Here is a 24,888-nt window from a genome sequence, read left to right on the forward strand (position 1 = left end):
ATGACATAGGCGTAACCAGGATGAATACTTCTTGGCATATTTTACCAATAAAAGCTTATATAGTTTACGTCAATCTTCCGTTCACTTCTTAATTTACTCACGTTCTGTAGAAGACATGCGAAATATAAAATGTTTTTTTTTTTTTTAGTAGTGCAGTAAAAAAGAACTAGTAAAGGGACCAGATACGAATCGCTCTGACAAGAAATGCTAACAAGAAAAACACATCCGAGGTTAACCATAACGTCAGTACATATCACTTGTTTTTGTTCCTTAATTTGGAAATTTGTCATTGTTTTTTTTTTTTTTTGAGAACTTGACGTTGTTCGGCACTGAGAGTGATAGAAGTCTTATGACTTTACAACTGTGTCTTGTTCTGTATTGATTTCGATTTACTTTTTTTTACACTTAAAAATAATACAATCACACAAACTACCCTAGTAACTGGTGCTCAAGCTGCTATTTATGCGAAACTACTATGTATATAAAGTAGACAGTTTCACATAAATCAAAATTCCTGGGATTCAACCAGTCACCCCCTAGTCCTGGTTGCAAGACAAAAACAAACTACCAGACAAATTTTCATCCAATTTGGAGAAGATTAGGAGGTTCCTCAAGTCGAATTTGTGTTTTTTGGCTATTTTTTACATTCCAAAAATTCTAACGAGAATTTGGAAAAAGGAAAATCAAAATAAATACCACTAGTTGAACGTATTATTAGTACTTTACAACTTTTAAGAACACTGTATGTCGATTAGAGGTGGTTTTGACCTCATAAAACTGATTTCTGTTCATTAAAGTACCTGTAAAACATACATTTCTCTACAGTTTTTGTTCTACAAGATTCTTAACCGCATGCCTAATCATAAAAGTTCAACCGTAGTATCACTCCTTTGTTATTTCTGAACATTATTGTAGTACATCATTTTTGTATCCGAATTACAGATAAATTGTAAAAAATCGTCGGAAATTCGACATTTCTCATTCCCCTGCATTTATAGCTGCTGCCAAATGGCGCAATTGCTGACATGTTACAAAATTGAACATAGTAGCTTTGCTTTTTCAATGATGGATGATGATTGAAGAAAACAGCTATCAAATGTCATCAACGCACTCGTGTTTCAAACAACATTCGCATTTGATGCCAAGCAATTACATAAGTGATATAGCCCCGAGGTCAAGCTTCTCGACTACTGATCTTGAGGATCAGAGTTTGATAACGGGAGTTCATTTAGATTTTTGTTTTTTGCCATGGACCAAATAACTTGAGGCCATAAAAATTCATCACGATTCATTGTTCAAAAGTGCATCTTGTGACTCAGATAATCAATAGGACTCACAAAAATCTCTTACTCCTAAGTGAATGAAGAGAAATGCTCAAGTAGTGATTTGCGCTTTTAGTCCTTTTTCTATGCTGCATATAATAAACATTGGTTTCACTCGAAAAAAAGAATCATAATTGAACTCCGATCCTCAAGATCGGTAGTTGAGAAGCTTAACCTCGGGGCTATATCGCAAATGTTATTATTTGGCATCAAATGCGAATGTTGTTTGAAACACGACTACGTTGATGACATTTGATAGCTGTTTTCTCCAATCACCATCCATCATTGAAAACACAAAGTTACTATGTTCAATTTTGTAACATGTCAGCAATTGCGCCATTTGGCAGCAGCTCTAAATGCATAGGAATGAGGAATGTCGAATTTCCGACGATTTTTTACAATTTATCTGTAATTCGGATACAAAAATGATGTGCTACAATAATGTTCAGGAATAACAAAGGAATGATACTACGGTTGAACTGTTATGATTAGGCATGAGGTTAAGAATCTTGTAGAACAAAAACTGTAGAGAAATGTATGTTTTACAGGTACTTTAATGAACAGAAATCAATTTTATGAGGTCAAAACCATCTCTAATCGGCATACAGTGTTCTCAAAAGTTGTAAAGTACTAATAATACGTTCAACTAGTGGTATTTATTTTATTTTCCTTTTTCCAAATTCTCGTTAGAATTTTTGGCATGTAAAAAATAGCCAAAAAACACAAATTCGACTTGAGGCACCTCCTAATCTTCTCCAAATTGGATGAAAATTTGTTTGGTAGTTTGTTTTAGTATTGCAACCAGGACTAGGGGGTGACTGGTTGAATCCTAGAAATTTTGATTTTTGTGAAACTGTCTAATATAAAGCTAAAATTACAATATAACCATACTTAAATTTAATTCAAAGTGGAAAAAGGTCCTCCTAGTGTCATATTGAAGTAATGATTTAAAAGTTTTTTTTTGTGGTTGTACAGTAATACAAGCTTTATCCACATCGCATTTATGTATAAATTGCAGATTGAGCAGCATGGTTACTGGAGTGTATAAATTAAATTCATAATATGTAAATTATTAAATGATTTGAGAAAAAATATGCAAAAATTTGAATTAATTGGTCTCTTACTTGCATTAGTGTCAGTATGCTTATATGTCAGTATGTTCATATTGCAGCATATTTAGCATATATGCATTTGCTATTTTGGAAAACAGCTCCATGAATAACCTTGGAAAGTTTCCTTGGTTACATTTTTTTGTCAGTATGAGTCTAGTTCCTTTACTAGTTCTTCTGAAAAGCGTAAAAGTTTTAGAAACTTTGGGTATTCTGTTGAAACATAGATTGGTAAATATACTTTCATAGCTGCTTTTTTTTTAATTTTTTTATTAGTATCATTCCAAACATTACATTCATTTCTTATATCTAGGTGTTCTGTGTTATTAAACAACACTATCATCCTTATTTGGTAAAACAAATTTAAGATTTAATTAACATTTTGTTAACAACATATTACATTTCATTTGCCGTAGCAGTTCAGATTTTTTACAGGTGAGTTGGTTTCACCTGCTTATAAGAGAAAAAAAAAGTTTTTAATATACTTAACCTAAACATATAACGCATTTAACGTGGCAATAGAAGATTGTAACGATTTTTGCCTGAAATTATTGATTATTTTATTTGACATTTGTTCCAATGTTTCAACATTGGATATTCTATGTAACTCATTGGTACTATACCAGGAAGGAAGCTTCAGAATCATTTTCAAAATTTTATTTTGAATTCTCTGCAGGGCTTTCTTCCTGGTATTTCAGCAGCTAGTCCATATTGGTACAGCATACAACATGGCTGGCCTGAAAATTTGTTTGAATATCAAAAGCTTGTTCTTAAGACAAAGTTTTGATTTTCTATTAATAAGGGGATAGAGACATTTTACATATTTATTACATTTGGCTTGAATGCCCTCAATGTGATTTTTGAAAGTTAAATTCTTATCTAGCATGAGCCCTAGATACTTAACTTCATCTGACCAATTTATTGGAACCCCTCTCATCGTGACAACATGTCTATTTGAAGGTTTCTAATAAAAAGCTTTTGGTTTATGTGGGAATATTATTAGTTGAGTTTTGGAAGCATTAGGAGAAATCTTCCATTTTTGCAAGTATGAAGAAAAAATATCCAACCTTTTTTGCAATAGACTACAGATGACACGCAAGCTTCGTCCTTTGGCGGAGAGGCCTGTGTCATTCGCAAACAAGGATTTTTGACATCCCTGAGGTAACTCAGGTAAGTCAGATGTGAAAATATTGTATAATATTGGTCCCAAAATGCTGCCTTGGGGAACACCAGCTCTTACAGGAAGTCTTTCAGATCTGGAGTTCTGATAATTAACCTGAAGTGTACGATTTGACAGATAACTTTGAATTATTCTAACAATGTATGTTGGAAAATTAAAGTTTTTTAATTTTACAATCAAACCTTCATGCCAAACACTGTTGAATGCTTTTTCTATGTCTAGAAGAGCAAGACCAGTAGAATAGCCTTCAGATTTGTTGGAACGGATCAAATTTGTTACACGTAAAAGTTGATGAGTGGTCGAATGTCCATGGCGGAATCCGAACTATTCATTGGCAAAAATTGAATTCTCGTTGATGTGGGCCATCATTCTGTTCAAAATAACCTTTTCAAAAAGTTTACTGATGGAGGATAGCAAACTGATTGGACGATAGCTAGAAGCTTCTGCAGGATTTTTGTCTGGTTTGAAAATTGGAACAACCTTAGCATTTTTCCATTTGTCAGGAAAATATGCTAATTGAAAACATTTGTTAAATATATCAACTAGAAATGATAAGCTACTTTCTGGAAGTTTCTTGATGAGGATGTAGAAAATTCCATCATCGCTAGGAGCTTTCATATTTTTGAATTTTTTAATAATAGTTCTCACTTCTTCCAAATCAGTCTCCCAGGCATTTTCGAAAACGTTCTCTTGATTGAGAATATTTTCGAAGTCCTGAGTAACTCGATTTTCAATTGGATTAGTAAGTGGCTTCGTAGCCGTGCGGTTAGTGTCACCGAGGCATTTAGCCGCATCGTGCTAAGGAGCGTGGGTTCGATTCCCGCCTCAGGCCGAAAACTTTTCGATAGGAATGTTTTCTGACTGTGCCACTGGGCGTTGCATGCTAGTCCGTTGTCTAGTGTGGTGCTTCCTTCAAAGGGCAAATAGCCCACTGGAAGCATTAACGTGTAGTATCTCTTTAAAAAAAGTCCTAAATTAAAATTGTGCGCACTTTCAAACTGCATAGCAAGTTTTTGAGCTTTTTCACAATTAGTTAGTAATAATTTGTTTTCCTCTTTCAATGCCCCATATCTGCTTATTTGCCTTCTCAATGGTCCATTGGTCAGCAATTTGCTTCAAACTGACTTTTGAAATTGACTCGCAATAAGTCAAAGTTTTTTGTCATTGGTGACTTGAATGCAAAACGTCACTTGTGAAATAATTCGCAAAGCAATTTAACGGCACGGCTAGATTTGATTAGTTTCCTCAGGGTTGTCAAAAATCTTCGTTTGCGGATGACTCAGGCCTCTCTGGCAAAGGAAGAAGCCTGCGTGTCATCTGTTGTAGATTGCAAAAAAGTTTGGATATATTTTCTTAAAACATGGAAGGTTTCTCCTAATGCTGGAAGCATTACTAAACTCAACTAATAATATTCCAACAAAAACCAAAAGCTCTCAATTTCAAATCTTCAAGTAGACCTGCTGTCACGATGAGAGGGTTTCCAATAAAATGGAACACATCTTTGGGTGAAATTCTGCTGGGATCCTCAATTGGAAGCAAATTTCTTGCTCATTTCGGTTTTAGCAAAATTTAGTTTTGACACCACATCAGAATATACAAAACGCATAAATGTTAACAAGTTTTTATTTAAATTGTTTCCATAAACTTCACATTATTCTCATAATTTGATCCCACAAGTCATTTCTACCAGAGCATCCAACTAATACCGACATGGCCCCTGAAGTGATTACTCTCATTAGTGCTACCAAGTGCACACGCCGGATACCACTCCAGCAGCGTGCATTTGCCTCATGAATATTATATTCCGACGTTAATCCCGACGTCATCATCGTTCGAAACATAAAATCCATCTTCCCGGGAAATTAAAACAAAAGTTTCGAAACTTTCGGCGAACTCCGTCAATTAGGGAAACCCGTTCGCTCGTATTCCGTCTTTGTCACTGATGAACCTGAACCTCTCTAGCTTAAACCATCCTTCCATCGAACCAACTCACATCAATTATTCAGTTAACCATCAAACCGGCTTAGTTACTCCGCTCTTTCGGGGGCGGAAATCCGCTCAGCTGCACATATGGGACTTCGGCGCCGCTTTCTTCTTTGCTTTTCCGGGGTTTGAAACACACTCCGCAATCCCCACAATCGGATTTCACGCTTATTCAATTATAAATCTCCCTCGGGATCTCGGGGAACCGTTTTTTCGGGATTTTTTTTTTCCTCTGGTACAAAACACGGCACGACACTCACGAGAAAGCTGGGACGGGGGAGGTTTGTTAGGGGTCCCAGCAGAAACGCTGAATGGGGCTGGCACTTATTTATTTATCGCATTTATCCCTTTCACTTGGTTTATCTTTCGTTCTCGGTAGCGCTGCTAGGATTCTTTTTTCAATGCCAAATTTCACGGGTTTCACTCAGTTCGTTTTGGTTTATTTGCACGATTTTGGATGTGTTGAATATTTAATTTCTAGGACTCGAATGGCCAACTGGTATTAAATCGGCGGTGATCACAACATGCAGTTCACTTCTAACTTGCAACTAAATATCATCGTTTAACCCTTTGTCTGTGATCTTATTGGTTGATGAATCGATTAATGGTTTTTTCAACTATCCTGAAAAAAGTTTTCTTGAAAATATTACGCAGTCATATTGACTCAGTAAATTGCGAAAGTTCAATAATCGAATTCTCGATATCTCGACTGGAAATCAAATAAAGATCAATTTCTATTAAACTGTAAGCAACTTAAAAAAAATGATATGACGTTTGAAGGGGTTGTATAGAAAAAGCTTTGAAGAATAACGTCATTTTAGATCTAAGGGCAAAGAGTAAGATGGCACAAAAGTTCGGAAGTGGAAAAGTCAATATTTCCAGAATAAAAAAACTATAACAGTTGAAAAGAAATAAATATCACACATTGAACTATCATCAAATTGGCTACAACTTTGCTGATTAAACTTGTGTCACAATATTTACCCATTTTTAGATACAGCAGTTTTAGAAATGATTGTCTTAAACGAACTTTCGCCCCACCGATGGGACAAGAGCTTAAAGCTAGTGTGGTACAAAAGTTCACTGACCTTAACACAAAATATCATTACTTTCATGACAGAAATATCTGCTATTAGTCATTAACTGATGTTTGCATAACAACACGTACTAATTTTTCATAATAAATTTGTCCAAAATTTGGTTAATTGTAACATACCAAAAAAATACTAGCTCTTCGCAAAAAAAAAATTGAAACCTTAAATAATGGTGACTTTGTACTCACGATAAGACATATTTTGCTCAATTTAAAGATGTATGAGGAAATTTTTAAGTTTTTTTTGTGAGATGACACGAACTTTTGCCTCACTATAGACCAAAACTGGATTCCAAACATTTATTAAACCAATATACTTATTACTTACCACTGAACCCTAGAAGATTGTTAAATTTCGAAGAATCGTTTGTGTTGTCAGATCCGAGTTATGGTACCTAAGTAAGTACAACAGGTGTTCAAGTTCATTCAAAAACTTCCCGGAATATATACTTGCAATGTATTGGCGTATTTAGCGATCCTTTGATGTTTTCTATATGATACAGGCCTTTATCTATTCATATCAGTGAAATGAGTTTTGCTATAATTTGTCCCAATGTCTTAGGTCCTCTAAGAATTTCGAACTTCGAATATAAGCCTAAAGATCTACAAGCGTGATCAATGGCCTATCAAAAGTTTTTTTTAAATGGCACAGTATCTTAACCATTCATTTAAGTTGTCGGAATATATTATTGGTTTGTACGGATGGTTTTGGTTCTCCAAGGACTCCATTGAATATGTGCCTTGGGATCTACGACCGTAATAAGTGTTAGAGGTAAGTTTTCAAACACTCCAAAGTCCATAACCATTTATGTAATTAAACGGTGTATCGTATTCAATTGGGCGGATGTCCTTGGTCCTCCAAGATCTCTATCGAATATGGGCCTTAAGATCTCCAAACGTAACCAATTATCGATTGATAGTTCTTCAACATTGCGAAGGCCCCTAACTATCCATATTAGTAAACGATGTATTGTATTGAATTGATGTAAGGTACCGTGGGGTAAATGGATACAGAAAAATCAATAGTCAACTTCATTGTTATGTACAGCTAACGTGAATAATGTAATTCAAACTTTTTCTGTGGATAACAAATGAGGGACTAATATACTTCAAATCATCGATTATTTCGATTTTTATGATTGTTATGTATTGAGTATGAAGGACTTAAAAATTTGCGCCAAATAATCCACTTGCCCCACCGTGGTGGGGTAAGTGGATCACCAATAGAAAAAAATCTGTTCTCAAAACAAATGTGATGTAATTATGTATAGTAAGAATTATATTACTCTCGTTCTTATTATTAGTGCTAGTATTGGTACATTTTAATACTTTAAAATTCGAAAGTATCTTCATTTAATCAAAATATATTTAAAAATATGTTTACATTAGTTTACACTAATTCGCACAACAAAAAAACATTGCAACTAGAATAATTTGGAGAAAATTCATCCATTTATACAAAAAAGTTAAATAGAAGCATTGTAGGATTATTCCTAACGATGTTTTTGAAAAACACTCGTAGTTTGAACATATTAGTTACATTTATTTTTGAATAACAAACTGAAACCTTTTTATTCTATTTATGAATATGTTTGTGTCATCTGTCTAGAATAATTTAAATGGTCAAATAAGGTACGACAATATGTTTTCAATTGAAGAATTAGTAAATGTTGCTCTTTTGCAACTCAACTTAGATAAATCACGAAAAATTTCGTGTAAGTTTTGAAATTATTATTTTTTTTTGTACCAGAAAGGTTAAAAAAGCTTTTAGGTGGATTAATTCAAATTCTCTATAGTCAATTTGACAAATTTAAGCCGGGAATGAAAAAATTAAGGAAAACCACATTTCCAAATATTAAAACTTATTAAAATTCTCGTAAGCAGTCTGCCAATAAATGATTATAATTCTTGATCCACTTACCCCACCCCATTAAAAGTAGGGGTAAGTGTACCATGTACAATATATCTGTATTTATTTATAAAAATCACATATTTTTCCTTGTGATTCATTAAATTAGAACTGAAATGCTCACCATGTGTCGAAAAAACTAATAGAATTCAATTTTAGACAGAGATACAATGGATTTTTGAATGATGGAAAACAATTTTGAAATTAATTAATTTTTGCAGCTAATAAGTTTGCTTGTGTTAGTGTATGTGAAGTACCAGTTTTGCAATAGTATCAGTGTGGACGTAAGAATAAAACGAAGCAATGGCGCGAAAACATTGAGCATATTCAAGTATTTATGCTTAATATTGACGAATGATCAACTTACCCCACTGATACACTTCCCCCACTGTACCTTATTGTATTGATGTTCTTGGACTTCCAAGGACTCCACGGAATAAAGAACTGAGTATCTACAAACGTAAGTTGTTGCATATTGACAGTACTTAGTAATGGCTTAAAATCTTAATTCATTATATAAGCAAATGGATCGATGTACTGATCTGTACTGATGTTCTTAAATTTACTTCGTCAAAGAAGTGACGTCAATTGGATTTGCTAAAAAAAAACTTCTGTTATTGAGGTTTAAGTGAATAAGGTTTCAAAATGATGTCGGACATCGATTTCCATTATCCCCTCGTCGTACCCGTTCCAAAAATACCCTCATTGCACGGGGTTTCAACGAATTTGTCCAAATAGATTCTTGGATTTCAAAATGCCGTCTGACATCAATTTTCGTCATCCCCTCTTCGTGCCCAATCCGAAAAAAAAACTATATTGCATGGGTTTCCAATGGTTCATTCCATTAAATAATTTCCCACATTATTGTCTAAACTCAATGTATGCACTTTGTAAAAAAATGACGTAAACTGAGTTTGCGTAAGAAAAGACTTCGTAAATTGAGATTTTAGTTCAGGTGACGTCACCATAACTAAGTAATTTTCTAACTTAATTTTATGTTAAAAGCCATTCTCTTCGAAATTAAATTTATAAATATTTTGTACAACATCAAATATGACTGGAATCAAGACTAGACTTAGTAAAGGAGGTTTCTCCAAATTTTTATAAATTTTGGCATATTTCACTTAAAAATATCCTTGCTTGACCGAAACTCCATGAATGTTCAACCGATTCCAAATCATTTAACTATGCTTTTGATGCTAATTTAGTGGTTTTAAAGTTGTATATACAACATTTTCTACTAAAAAAAATGTTTTGACATAGTTGTTCCACAAAAAGCTATCCAAAAATCCAAACTATCCAATAAAAAATCAAATTTCTTTCGATTATTTAAGGTTTTTCGCCGGAAATTACATTTGAGTTATGAAACATTTAGGACATGTTGAAATATTTTTGTTACAAAATTGATACTAAGACCTTTTTCCAGGTTCAAAAGATGAGAAAAACCAGTTTCAGCTTTAGTGATAAAATTTAATGGCAAACAATTGGACAATTTGGTATTTAAAAATAAAAACCTGTTTTGTGCAGTTTTCGTTAAATAATTATATCAAACCAATTTTTGTTAAATGTGTTGAATATATAGCTTGAAAACAACTAAATATGTTTCAGAAGCATTTAACAAGATTTGGAATCAGTTAAGACATTAATCAGTTGAGATCAGTTGAAAAGAAAACAACTTATGTCTTAAACTAGTTTTAAATTAACATAAATTTGACATTCTACATCTTTTTTTATAAATTTAATGTTGATGTTAATGATGCCAAAAGTTTAAAAACAAATTTATGAAGACTTCACTGAAGGTTTTATATCATAAAACTTAGTTGTTCAACAAAAAAACTACCTAAATATATGGAAAATTCTATTTTATTTTGACTTTTCAAGTTTTTTCGCCATTCGATCTTTGAAAAGTTTAGAGAGCACTTTTTTTTATAAAAAAAACAGCTGAGTAGTGCATACATTTTATAAAACACGCCTAAATATTTTTGTTTAATAATAGTTCGAAAAATGATACTAAGACCATTTTACAGATTTACCAAATAAGAAGAACCATTTTCAGATTTAATAATGTCGTTCAACGGAGAAAGTTTTGAAAATGTGTTATTTTTCATTAAAAAAATCCTGTTTTTGTGACATTTTTATGTTAAATAACTAAATCAAAACCATTTTTTCAATTTAATGTGTTGTATACATAGTTTAATTAGGTTATTGTCAAAAAAAATGTTTTGTTTATTAAAAAAAGGAAATTTTTTGAGAAAGCTATTTTTTTCGAAGTCTAATTTTGATTTAAGAAAAATTTGATGTTGTACACATTTTTAAGAAATTAAAAATTAAAGAGAATGATGTCAAAAGTTTCAAAATTGGTAAGGAAATAACTAAGTCATGTAGACATTATTGAAGTTTATATAGCACATCTTGAAAATTCACTTACAAGTCGCTTGCGCCACCATTAAATCTTATTAGATTTAGTTCAAACTTTAAGGTTTGTCTTTTTAATTGATTTGAATTCAACAGAGCACACGAGTTTGTTGTTTCGAACTTGTACAAACATTGAAAGAAAACGAAGACCAAATCATAACAATTGTCAATTTTTGCTAAGACACTTCTCTAGTAAATTAGCACTCAAGTTCAGTACCATTTTTTTATTGTTAAAATGCCATAAATTATTCAGTTTACAAGGAAATTTTGGAGCTTTTAATTTGATTTGTTCATGTTTTTTGTATGAAAAAATGAAACAAAGTTTTTGATTTGTTACAAATCTTGAAATAATTGTGCTGCAATTTTGTTGATACCACTGTTACTTCCTAAATATCAGCTTAAATTCATTTAGTGATTTGTTTGATTATCTTCATAAATTTGTCCAATAATTTTGTTTGAAATTTCTCCAAATATTCAACATTTTTCTCGTAAATTTCATTAGTGGCTCCTCGATAGATTTCAGAAACCCTGAAGAAATCCTCCTAGATTCCCATTAAAAATATCTTCAAGGAATAAATCAATGATTTTTACTCATGACGCTTCTCGGATTTTGTCGATAGATACCTTTAGGAATGTCTTCAGAGATTCCTCCTAAGCTTCAGGAATTACTACAGAAATTCTTTGATAACGATCCAGTATGTATTGCTAAAGAAAATCCTCCAGCAACATTTCATGACACTTGTGTATGTTCTAAAGTAAACCTTGATAAACTGCTATGAAGATCTCTGAAAGAACTCCTGGGCTCTTGAGTGAACTTTTGAGGATTTTCTAGATAAATTGCTAAGAAAATTGAAAAAAAAATCAATCGAATATCTGGGCAATCCTTGAAATCGTGTAATAATACTTAAAGGACTAACTGGACTAAATTATTATAGTTCTATAGTATCCGCTGTTTTAGACCCGTAATTATTTTTTGGAAAATTGATGGAGATTTTACTTGAGAAATTATTTCGCAAATAATTCAGGTAATCCTTAGATAAGATTCAGAGAAATTAAAAGTCTCCAAATATTCAACCTTTGTTTTTCTAAACACAACCCCCAATCGTCTTGAAATTTGATCAGGTATTCCTTAGTAGATTATTTCAGAAGTCCTGAAGAAATACCAAAGATTCCTGTTAAGAATATCTTCAAGGAATAAACCAACAATTTTACCAAAATTTCTCCAAGTAAATCACCTGAAATTACTTAAGAGATTCCTCCTAAGATTCGTTCGGGAATTCTTACAGAAATTATATTACGGTTATGAAGAAAATTTTCCGGTTTGCGGTAGCCGCCGAGTTCTACCGCAGCTGTCAAAGTTCTACCGCAGGCTTCGAATCATTCTATCATTGAAGCGATCATAGTATGCTTGAAAGAGAAAACGGTATGGAAAATAGCAATAAACAACAATCATCCAGACGGTATCCAAGGTATCATTGAAGCCTACTGATGATTTTCCAGTACAAATCAGTAATGTGACAGTTGCGGTAGCTTTTCGTTGGACCGTAGAATGGAAAGTTTTCTCTGAAATTGCAATATGAACATTCCCAAAGAAATTCTTGATGAGTTTTTTTTCATGCATTCTTGCAGAAATGTCTCCAGGTCAATTGAAATATTCCGGTAGTTATTTCTAAAGAAAATTCCCAAGTTAGCTCTGAGGACACTATTGTTTACCTTGATAGACTCCTACAAGGATCTCTGAATGAACACTTGGGCTCATGAACGAGTCCTTGAGATTTTACTGGATAATTTTTAAGGAATATTTAGATAAATAATCGATTGAATGTGAGGCCAACGTCATGCATAATTTTCTTAAAGAACTCCCAAAAATCATCAGACAAACTTCCTGAAGAAATTCGTCTAGAAATGATCATAGAAGTTACTAGAATTATCTTAATAGTGTAACAGTATGAACTGGTATGAAACTTGAAATACATTTCTGAAAAATGCATAGAGATTTGAATTGTAAAGAACTCGAGAAATGATTGGAGCTTTTCTTGGATGGTTCCAAAGAAACTTCTAGAAATATGGCTCGAGGGGTTTTCATGAGGGGTTTATGGTCGAATTTACAAAGGAGCGTACAGAATTCCCTAATAAATCTCTGGAGAAATATATGGAGCAATTTCTGGGATAAATTTTGTTAGGAATCTGTATAATATGTCTGATAGAAAAACCAAAAATATGAGGCAAGATTTTTTGTAAAGTTAAAATGGAATGAACTTGGAAGAACTCCTGTAAGGAGCTTTGGAACTTTTCTTTAAGTATCAAATGTAACCTGGAAGAAATCCTAAGAAACTTTCTATTAAATTTTTCAGATTAATTCCTTTGGAAATGATTGAAGGTAGTAGCGACGGAGTGCACAAGGATTTCGTGAAGCAAATTCTGGAGCATTGAGATATCGCTGAAAGATTTTTTTGGAAGCACTGGTAGAGTAATATTTAAAAGAGAAGGAGTTCTTATTAGTATTCCAAATGAAATTTCCAGAAAACATGCTGAAGATTTTCCTCGATGAGTTTTAAGAAGAAGTTCCCGAATAATCGGCACACATAACCATGTTTCATAAGCTGCCAAATGCATGAACACGACGTACTTAAAGCGAGCATTACTGTATAGCTCCAATTAAGGTTGATTTCAAGCGAGAAGAGACCCCACATCAATCTAGGCAATGTTAAAAATTATAACTTTGATTTGGCTCTTTGTAAACTTTGTAAATAATGTCAGCTATATGTATACCATTTGTATTTTGCACCAAGATTCACTGCACGCATAATAATAAAAAGTGGCTTAGGATACTATTTTAGTTTCAAATGGACTAGAGAGACGCTCCAGAGACTTTTAAAAGGCTTGCATTGATAATGGAACGAAATCTCTAAATTTCCAGCCCAGCAATAAGCTACAAAGCAATTCTTTCTTTGTTATAAATCGTTACTAAAGAATGTAAATTTTATATAAATCAGAGATTTAACCGTCCGTTTTTTTTTTTAAATTTCGCTATTTTGGACATTTTTCCTCTAAACCCCCTTCTCTTCGAAAAACCAATCCCATTATAACTGAACTAAACTTCCATTCCAGTACAGTTGAGATATCGAAAATCCGTTTAAGTTGCGCGGAGATACGGCGACTCTTATTTGCGGTCAGTATGACCCAAAGAACAGACAACCAATTTCTAACACAGACAAAAGGTTAAATGATTTTCAAGAACCAACTACATATGTATTGACCACAAGAATAAGTAGCTGAGATCTGCTAAATCTGGAACCTTTAAAAATCTAAAAACTATCTTATAACTATTCAGAATTATCCCGAGCAATTACTTATTCACTTTTACTGATACAGCACATCATCTCAACTTTTTCCCCTCCCGAAACTCCACACAAAAATCGCACTGTTTCCGCTGGACCTCGCCTGACCGGCAGCAGGATTTCCTACTTGAACTTCATCCGGTCTCCCGGGACCTTTCCGTAACTGTGGAGGACTCACACTGCACACCCACTACTTGGCATCCAGCCAGAAGCAACACTTCCCTAATCCTTTCTTCCTTCTTCACACAATTCACTGACCGACTCGGTACATCCACGACGACAGAGAGGGACCAAATGGTGTGGTTGTTAACCGACGAACGAACGCGTCATCTCAGCACGACGGTCTCCGCGAAACTGAAACGGATTCCAGCACATCCTGATTTATCCTGGTTGGATTTTGGGCGAATGCGAATTGCAACCGAGAAAGGATGCTGCTCAGCTGTTCTGTGCTATCGTTCCCATAAGCGCGAGGTGATACTCGATAGGAGCGAACTTCATCGACGATGACGACGCCGTTGTCGACGGTTAAAAGGGTATGCGATATTTCGAATGATTTCGTCAGATATTGTTTAAACGAAATTCCTAGAAATCAAACATTTTAGCAGCTCTCATATTTTTCATCAATGACGGCACCGTTCAAGTTCTTACTGTCAGTTTGGATGGGAAGGGACGTAAGTGTGTTGTGGTTGTTGCTTCTAGAAACCGAGAATACCTCTGCAACTCCACAATCACCACGGGATGGGTGTAGATTAGTAAGAAAAGAAAACGATCTGGGAGTCCTTTGCTCGGTGATTCGATCCATGGATAAGGAGGAAAAATACGAATTGTACTTTCAAGTAGCATTTTGGTCTCGTGGTGAAAAGATACTGGTAGAGGATTAACAAAGAACATCGACATTCATAATGTCGAACTTTTCCAAGGTTACTTTTAACAATGACGAAAAACAAAAGGTATGCTTATATTAATATCATATCAAACAGGAATGAGGGTTTATATCGACATTTGTACTGACAAACTATCCATAGTTTGCTTGAAAATTACATACATGTACCGTTGTCACGATAAAATGTGTTATCAGAGGCATAAAACGAGCTCACCAGTTATTCTTCGTCTGAAGTGTACCACTGTGCACCAAAATGGCAAGACGTGGTTAAGTTCGCGCTTACATATATTGCTTCCTATTAAGGTTTTTTAAAGCCAAAAAAATAGTAACACCTGTATTAGTTGATTATTTGTGTACCTTTTGTGATGTTTGATAAAAATAAATAAATAAAACGTAGTGATTTTTATATGATTTGGATGATTTTAATCCTTGTGAAGTGAGTGATAATGTGTGTACAATTCAATTTAAACAATGGATGAATTATCAGCTGTGATGTGCATGCTGATAAACAAGATAAGTGAAGAATTATTTATTGAGTACTAGTGGTCCCGGCAAACTTCGTCTTGCCATCAAGTAGGCTGTTGAAAAACGCTTTTGATCGTCCCATATAAAATGAAAGTTTCGTTCGCGATCATTTTTTCAACATTCTCGGTGAATATCCTGGAATTTTTCTACACACAAACACGTCGGAACCCTTGACGAATGAAACTGAGAAAAAAATCATTCAAATCCGTTGACCCGTTCGTAAGCCATTTCGTGACATACAAACACCATTCCATTTTTATTTATATAATATAGATATCCTCATGTGACCTTTAATGTTGTGTAAACTAAAATCTCATTATGAGTCTTATAATGTGTGTAATTTATCAGATCCTGTGATGTTCCTTTTTCTCATCATGACAACATTTCAAAGTGTTAAATAATACAAATACTTCGTTCACGATTTTCATCAGTCATACCAATATACTGTGGTTCACAGTATTCTCTTTTTATAGCAAGCGCTGTTTTAGGACTGTTCAACGAACACTGTCTCCGCTTTGGCTTTATTTGTTATCATTATTTCTCAATTGGCAGCAATCGAGCCTATTTTTGCCATATATCAATATCACGGAGAGTTATAGTGGAAAAATCATCAAATTATTTTGAGGATCTATTTATAGCATAGGACACATACATGTTACCAATATGGTTTTTTTCCTCGTTTGTTATTTTCACATAATTGTTTCTTCATTGCCAGTGATAATTCAGCACTTTGTTTCCCTGGAATGTCATCGAATCATTAAATTTTATGCATATATGACTATTTCTTTTATTTGGTAGAAAAAAGTCATAAGCTACTAAAATTTATTGATTCTGTGACTATCCTAGTTTTTGAGTGCATAATGAATAGCCATGGAAAACGATACATTTCACATGCTTATATACTGTGGTAAAATTTTATTGTGCACACATGTGCGGCATCCATTTCTTTTGTCGTAAATACGGAGTAAACTACTGCATTGTGCAAGACTTTATTTCAAATGAGTGTCGCTTCTGATTTCTGCCTCATAGTTCGTCACTAGTGAAAGCAAGAAGTGCTTTTACTGTAAACCATATTACAGTTGAACAAATATCACGTAAGTAAATTCCGTATCCGTAATATTTCAATTGAAAAACTGTATTATCAAAAGCTAATTTTGGTTCCATTTTCTAGAACATGGACGAAGACTTACTATTGTTATCACAAGAAGATGGAGCAGCCGCATCAACCTCCATTGCTTCGTTGGAAGATGCAGTCAAGAGAACTGCGATTTCTCCTGTTGCTAATGAAGATAAAAGACCTAAGCTGAACACCGTCGATTCATTGAAATTGATGGTTAAACGCCCAGATAGCGATGTCGATCAACAATTTTTTGACCAATTGTCTCTCGAATTGGTATCCATGCAACAGCAAATCCCACAGGATGAAGACCAACCGGTATTCTCTGGTTCAGGCTTTGTTCAAGGCATTGGCTGGTTTGCTGCCGAAGATGATTTTAGTATGGAATGGTTAAGATCGTCTCTTAGCTCAATCAAGGCAAAACAAGCTGTTCCATTCTTTGAAATCGTTCCATTCACGTCGTTTCCCACTTTACGCAGGGCTATAGTTTCCCTTCCCTTAGTACCTAGGTTGAATAAGAATGCACATGCAACAATTCTGCATATGGTATCGAAACTGAACCCAAATCTTAATACCAAATACTGGAAAGTTTCCCGCGTTCTTCCACCGGAAAACGGGAAACAATCCGTTATTCTTTCTATCGATGAAAAGTCAGTCGAAACTATTGAAAATCAAAAAAACAAAATACTCTACTCATTGACAAAGGTATACGTTAAAATTTATCCAGCGCAATCCAATGTAAATCAATAATCTAGCATTTTGCATATTGTTAACTCTTTTGGATAATTAAATGAATAAAATCACATGATGAATTGAAAAAGCATTTTTGTTTTATTCTTTACACCTGACAATTCTTCTAGAACCTATATGGAACCGATTCTGGAATCTATACGTAGATGATAAAAAATGTTTTTCAACTATAGAGTATTGTGCTATACATTCAGTGTTTGTTTCTCTGTATTTAAAACTAATAAAAAAAATCTTGAAAATCCGTCCCTTGGGCAAATTATGTGCAGATTCTAGACCTTAAATATTCAAATTAATGATTGAATTGATTTTATAATTGTTTGAAAATGTCAGAACCATGAGTGCAATCCATGATTCATTCAGGTAAATGATGTCATAAGGCTGTATATAGGCGAGGCACAAATCTCCCATCTGGCAGAGGAACGTGCCACTTGAGCCAAATTTCTGATACCTGATACCTGATATTAATATCATATCAAACAGGAATGAGGGTTTATATCGGCATTTGTACTGACAAACTATCCATAGCACTGCGGAACACGTTTCTGTCTCTAGCATCAAAATACCTCTATTTACTTAATCAAGGGTTGCTGAATCCATTGCCGTTTACATAATTATCATAGCACGTCTAGTTTTTGAGATATTTAGTGTTGAAAATTCAAAAAATGACTATTTCAGCCAACTTGCATGCAAGTTTGCCAGCTTGTAAGGAAATTTATTTGCTTAATTTGCCACAGAATTCAAACTTTATTTGTATAACAATACTTATCATCAAAGTTCATAAAACTTTTCATGCGGAAAAGTTATTTTTTGATGGTTTAGAAAAGTATTGTATTTTGCCATATAAGAGAAACGAAGAAATTTGTATGGAGACTGCAGGCATGTTGAAAAAATCGGTTTAAACTAAATTTAATCGTGAAATTTCAACCAAAATATATCTAAAACGAAAGTTTACGTCCTCTTTTACATGCTTGGTGGATAAGATCACAAAAAAGTTTGATAAAATATACTTCAAATTTTAGGTAAACATCAACCAAAATCGATGTTTAATACAACTTTGACGACCTGTAGCTAAAAATTGTGACGTGCTGGAAAATTTCTGAAAACGGCATCAGATTTAGCAACCCCAAATCTACTAGAGACACATAATTTGATTCTTGAGACACGCAAAAATGTCATTTTTGTTGCGCTGTGTAGTTTGCTTGAAAATTACATACATGTACCGTTGTCACGATAAAATGTGTTATCAGAGGCATAAAACGAGCTCACCAGTTATTCTTCGTCTGAAAAAGAATATCTATTCGCACTCGCGTAATGCAAACGGATTTTACTTAAAACTGATCAGAGCCGATATTAGGGCCTCGAATGGTCCTGACATCTATGACATCTGACAAATGTCGCCCATCAACCAGTCTACGGCTCAGGCAGCACGTTTCCCTACAAATAGGAAATTTGTGCCTGAAAACTATTCGGGAAACATGCATACCGCATATCCTTAAACGACTACAACTACGTTCAATGGCCTTTTCTCCGGGGAACACAGAGCACGTTTTTATAAGTCCCGATACTAAAACTTGGGGGAAAGGATCCGTTGGTGGAAAAGGATTTGTTTTTCCACGGAAGTGTACGAGTGGGGTATGCTGTTGAATGCGATGCGAGAGTTTTCTCTCTCGGATGCTCTCGAAATAGCCTCGGGAAGCATCTCAGAACAGTACGGAGAACAGCTGGTCGGAACGAGACGAGACTGCATGGCTCCAGCTGCCTTTGGAGCCGAGTGATAACAGAATCGGTGTCGAGTAAGAGAAATCTAGAGGTTGAGAGAATTAGTGAAAATAAACTCTTGAGGGAGCATAGCACAGTTAACAAATTGTGTTAGGGGTTTCAAAGATCAACAAGTTATAATCTATGATTGTCGACACTTTGCAGCGTAAGATAAACTGCCCTTAAATAGGGAGCTTCGGAACAAAATGATTCCAACCCTCTGATGGATAAGTGAGGTCCATTGGACTTCAAAGAAAATTTGAACTGATTTCATAAAATGTTGATACATATTAATTATTTTCTCAGCAACTAAGAAGGTAGATAACCGAGTTAAGTTATTTAAGTTTAAAATATAGAGTGGATACAGTAGTTTCTTGATTTTATCACTGCTCGTTTTAATATCGCTTCAATAAATCACTCTCGATTTTAGCACGATTTTCTGTTCAATTTTATCACGCTTCAATAATAGCATGAAATTCATACATTTTACATTGAAAAATGACCCTTAACAATCAATAAATATCCATTTGACCCATCGCTTACATGTTTTTTATTTAATTCGCTCTATTTCTGCAACATAAATCTCAAATTTTAATGAAAATCATATAGCAGAAAAATACATTTTTATTATATCACGCCTCGTTATGTCACGCCAAAACATTTTGGGTCCGTGATATAATCGAGAAACGGCATCAATTTTAAAATTTATATTCAATTCAGGAAGTGGAATGTAAGAGAAATTGAAGTGAAATGAAAATTAAGGAAAGCGGAAGGGAAGTAGAATCGAACTGTAATCGAAGCAGAATCGAAGTAGAACGGAAGTGTAATCGAATTGGAATGAAAGTGGAATGGAAGTGGAATGAAAGTGAAATGAAAGTGGAATGTAAATAGAGTGAAAATAGAAGGAAAGTGGAATCTAAGTGGAATGAAAGTGGAATTGAAGTGGAATGGAAGTGGATTGAAAGTGGAATGAAAGTGGAATGGAAGTGGAATGGAAGTGGAATGGAAGTGGAATGAAAGTAGAATGGAAGTGGAATAGAAATGGAATGGAAGTGGAATGAAAGTGGAATGGAAGTGGAATGGAAGTGGAATGAAAGTGGAATGGAAGTGGAATGGAAGTGGAATGAATGTGGCTTGGAAGTGGAATGAAAGTGGAATGGAAGTGGAATGGAAGTGGAATGGAAGTGGAATGGAAGTGGAAATAGAAATGGGATTGAAGTGGAATGGAAGTAGAATGAAAGTGGAATGGAAGTGGAATAGAAGTGGGATTGAATTCAAATGAAAGTGGAATGGAAGTAGAATGGAAGTAAAATGGAAGTGGAATTAAAAGTGGAATGAAAATAAAATTAAAGTGAAATGAAAGTGGAATGAAAGTGGCTTTGAAGTGGCTTGGAAGTGGAATGAAAGATAAATGGAAGTGGAATGGAAGTGGAATTGAAGTGGAATTGAAGTAGAATAGAAGTGGAATGGACATGTATACATAATTTCATTTATAAAAACTGGAATTTTATCGAAGGTAAAAACTTTTTATATTATCAAAATGCACTGTGTTAAGATTTGATGTGGATTTGAATCAAGTAAATGATTACCATGAGACATCTGATATTGTGGAATCCACCATTACCCACATTCAAACCAAATAAACGATAACCTAACTGTTTTCGATATCATCTTTTTTCGCTAGATTCCCGGCTTACAACTATTCCCTACTAATCCCTCCATCGCAGCGCTATTTGCGGAGAAACAAATCCCCATGCAAATATCACCGCCTCTCTATAAACCCAATCCAGCATTCCCGATTGCCTCAAACAGCTTTCCGAACTATTTTCCCAGAAAAGCCAACAAAGCTCCAAAGCAAACATCGGCTTCAGATTCTTGGGGCTTCCTTGCCATTCCAAACCATTCGTGTCTGATAATACTATTGGAATCGAAACCTCAGGCACACATGTGCGCAGCTTGTGTACGTTTTCCCCATTCAACGGGCATATTTTTATGAATGCGAAAGCATCGATGCTTGGGAAACATCAGTTTTCGCGAAATGCAAATCGGAAAAGTACTCAAAGCCAGATCCTTAAACACGAACGAATCCAGGCATGATTCGCACGTGCGATGGAGAGATGCACAGAGGTCCAGTTTTTCAAAAAGCTGCCAAAACTCAATTTCCAAAAGTACTTCAATGTTAAAAAAAAAATCATGTTCCACAACATGTCATGTCCAAAAAATAGTGCAACATTGAGAATGCGGAATTTTTCCCATAATTTTCTATATCAGGACCACTGTACGCCGTGCTCTTTAAACCGATTAGCCCAATTGGGCCACGGAGTAGACCGGGCTTCAAGTTGAGCCTCGGTTGCTACATATGTGAAGTGGTGGTGATAAATGGGAAAATTGCTGCTACTGCCAGCAGCTCGCGCTGTTATACAATTTGTTTGCAAGTTGAATAATGTCCATTCGGCATTGGTTTGGTTTGATGATGGCCTGCGCCATACCGCTTCGTTTGAGTCTGAAAATGGCTTCGAAACAAGAAATTTAAAGCAAAATACCACCAGACTTGACGTTGTGCTGATTTGCGTGTGGCTAGAAATGAACTATGCATGAATGCAGTGGCACGTCACTTTAAATTAGTTTTCAGTTTCGCTGATCAACAAGTTTCTCCGATTCCTGCCATGTTTTCTTTTCAAATTATATGTTCATCGTTTAACAAAACGAATCCCTTAAACAATCTTTTGCCATACTCAAACTCCCAGTGTTTTATTGTGGAAGTGCAGAGGACTCCTCGGCTTCCATAAAGCAAGCAATACGTTCACATTTCCTCCCATTCCCAAATTGACCTGCATTTGGACACAGCCGGCGCCGTTATTGTTTGTTTTAATAATGAAAGTACCATTACTTACACATTGACGATGTTACTGATTATTAGTAGTAATAATTTATGCAAGAATGCATAAAGATAGTGAGCATTGGACCAAATTGTCTTAAAAAAGGTTTTGTATTGTTCAATACTTGGAGTAATCCAGTTGTCATAAAAGTTTCACGTCCAAATTTCCAAAGATATAATAATTTATGTATGGAATAGATTGCTAACCTAGTTTACCCAACAACATTACATCAAACCAGGCGTCATTAATCAACAATTTAATCACTTCAAAACCATTCAGTTCACGTTACACCACTTCTTCGTCGTTCACTTCGTACTTCCCTTCAATACAAATACCCGCACCACAACCCCCGTTGTTAGGCGATTGACGATAGCCCTCAATTGTTCCAATGCATTTCTATAAAGTCGAAAAAAAGGCATTGAGTTTTTCGTTAAAATCGTTACGAAACTCTTCACCGAACTGACGGTGGCGGCCCCAATTTCCTTCTTCCATTACATGGTTGTAATAAAAATGAGTGCACTTGTGCAGTGACTGCCACCCCGCCCCTCAAAACCAAACCACACGCACGCTCGCTCCCACTAGTCGATTCGATACCCGACTAGTCAATAATATCACATTAGGCATATATTTCAACCGTTGTTAGAAATTGTACATAAAAAAATTGGTGGTGCATAACAAGATTTTATTATGGGACCTTCCTTAGCCGAGTGGTTATAGTCCGCGGCTACAAAGCAAAGCCATGCTGAAGGTGTCTGGGTTCGATTCCCGGTCGGTCCAGGATCTTTTCGTAATGGAAATTTCCTTGACTTCCCTGGGCATAAAGTATCATCGATTTACGAATGCAAAAATGGCAACTTTGGCAAAGAAAGCTCTCAGTTAATAACTGTGGAAGTGCTCATAAGAACAATAATCTGAGTAGCAGGATCTATCCCAGTGAGGATGTAAATGCCAAGAATAAGAAGAACAAGATTTTATTAGAGCATGTAACAATTGCACAATAAACAGTTTAAACCTAATTGATACTGTCAACAGTAGAAATTGTGAATACTAGATTATAATTTTGATAGGCAGTGGTTCCCAATATTTCCGAAACTCCAACCTCCTTTGACTTGCAACAAGCATTCCGTGGACCCCTGAATTTTAGATTTCTTGAAATCTAATTCTATGACAACGCAGAATAGGTAAATTTCAGTGTACAGTTTACCCTCCATTGCTTGATATTCCGTATCTCGATATCGAGCTAGAGAAGCATAGTTAAAGTTAGTTTTCATGGTTGATTCGATGGTCTCATGAACCGCAGTTGCACTGATTTTATATTCTATAACTCGATACTTTCCCAACTCTATGGTCCCTTCAATATCAAGTTATGGAGAGTTGACTATACCTCTAAATTGGACCAAGATAAATTCAAAATATAATTTTGCAGGACATCTGTTAAATTCATTCTCAAAAATGAAGCAAATATTTCCGAAAGAATAAGACAACCAGCTGCACAGGTATCCTGGACAGATTTAGCAATGAGTATGTTTGGAAATACATAAGATATATTTCTATTATCACGGTGCTCCCCTTACCGTTATTATCAGAAAAAAAATCTTCATCAAATCTGTGCTTACCAGTCGTTTTCCATAGCTATGCTGTATGTCTGGGCAAAATAAAAAAATAAAAATCGTAGGTCCCTTTTAAATGTATAAGTGCACTAATTAAAAAAAAATCTGAGATATTTAAAGAAGGGGTGGGACGTTTCGCATGAGGACGTTTGGCATAATGGACATTTGACAGAATGAGAATAATATGCCTCCTTTGAAACACTATCTGTTCTTATATGAAACTGCTTTATGCGAAACGTCGATTACGCGAAACGTCTTTATGCAAAATGTATTCCACAATCTACTGATTTTTCATAGGCTCAAGTGCTTTGAGGCGTTGCGGAGCTAATTTCAACATTTAACTAAAGTAGTGCTATTAGCACAATATTCTTGCAAGTTGTGCAACACATGTACTCACAATTCAGTTTATTGCTATTTGTTGTATATCGAAGCAAAGAATACATCAAGGAATGCTTTATGAGTTGAGTTTTCGGTTATGGGTAGTAGTGTATGGAATAAAAAAAACTAACGACGTAGAAAGCAGTGATACAAAATGGGAGAAAATAATGCAAAGCTTAGAACATCCGTTGTTATTTTGTTCAATGGCGTACAAAATCGTAGCGTTCACAGAGCTCAACTATACATGTTTGCCTTTGTCTGTTTGAAAACTTTATTTGGCTTCCAAAATATGATTTTTTTTTCGTTTAAGAGAATGGTTTAATTGGTTTATACAATTATTTTACTATTGCATTTATCGAGGATTCTTATCTGTTTGTTTATTCAAAAAGACCGGGAAACCCAAAGTTAAAATTGTAGATTTGTGGAAAATCTAGATGTAGTAATGTATGCTACAAATGATCACAAAAGTATCGACAGTGGTCTAGAGTTCTATAGTTTGGACAAAAATGCATTACTCAGCAATTCAAGTTTAAGTGCTGGGGCAGTTCAAATTTCGCCGGAACAGCCAAGGGGATATTATTTTATGAACAATAATAATAACACACAAAATGGCTCCATAATGCCTTACAGCACTTG

The 24,888-nt window shown here is 34.7% G+C and overlaps 1 protein-coding gene across 2 annotated transcripts in view; it reads right to left on the reverse strand.

Annotated features, from left to right (window-relative positions):
* The window catches only part of LOC110676167, a 56,658-nt gene extending 41,964 nt beyond the window's left edge, over positions 1-14,694 (reverse strand). The window contains exons 1-2 of one of the 2 annotated variants that reach the window (XM_021842973.1): positions 14,365-14,694; positions 5,605-6,090 (exon numbers count right to left, since the gene is read on the reverse strand). The gene's annotated coding sequence lies outside the window, so the exon portion shown is untranslated. The remainder of the gene's footprint in view (positions 1-5,604; positions 6,091-14,364) is intronic. The other variant, XM_021842977.1, reaches the window with a different exon arrangement.
* Positions 14,695-24,888: the final 10,194 nt, after the last annotated feature.

Source organism: Aedes aegypti, chromosome 1 (assembly GCF_002204515.2).
Source record: "Aedes aegypti strain LVP_AGWG chromosome 1, AaegL5.0 Primary Assembly, whole genome shotgun sequence".
Lineage (NCBI taxonomy): Eukaryota > Metazoa > Arthropoda > Insecta > Diptera > Culicidae > Aedes > Aedes aegypti.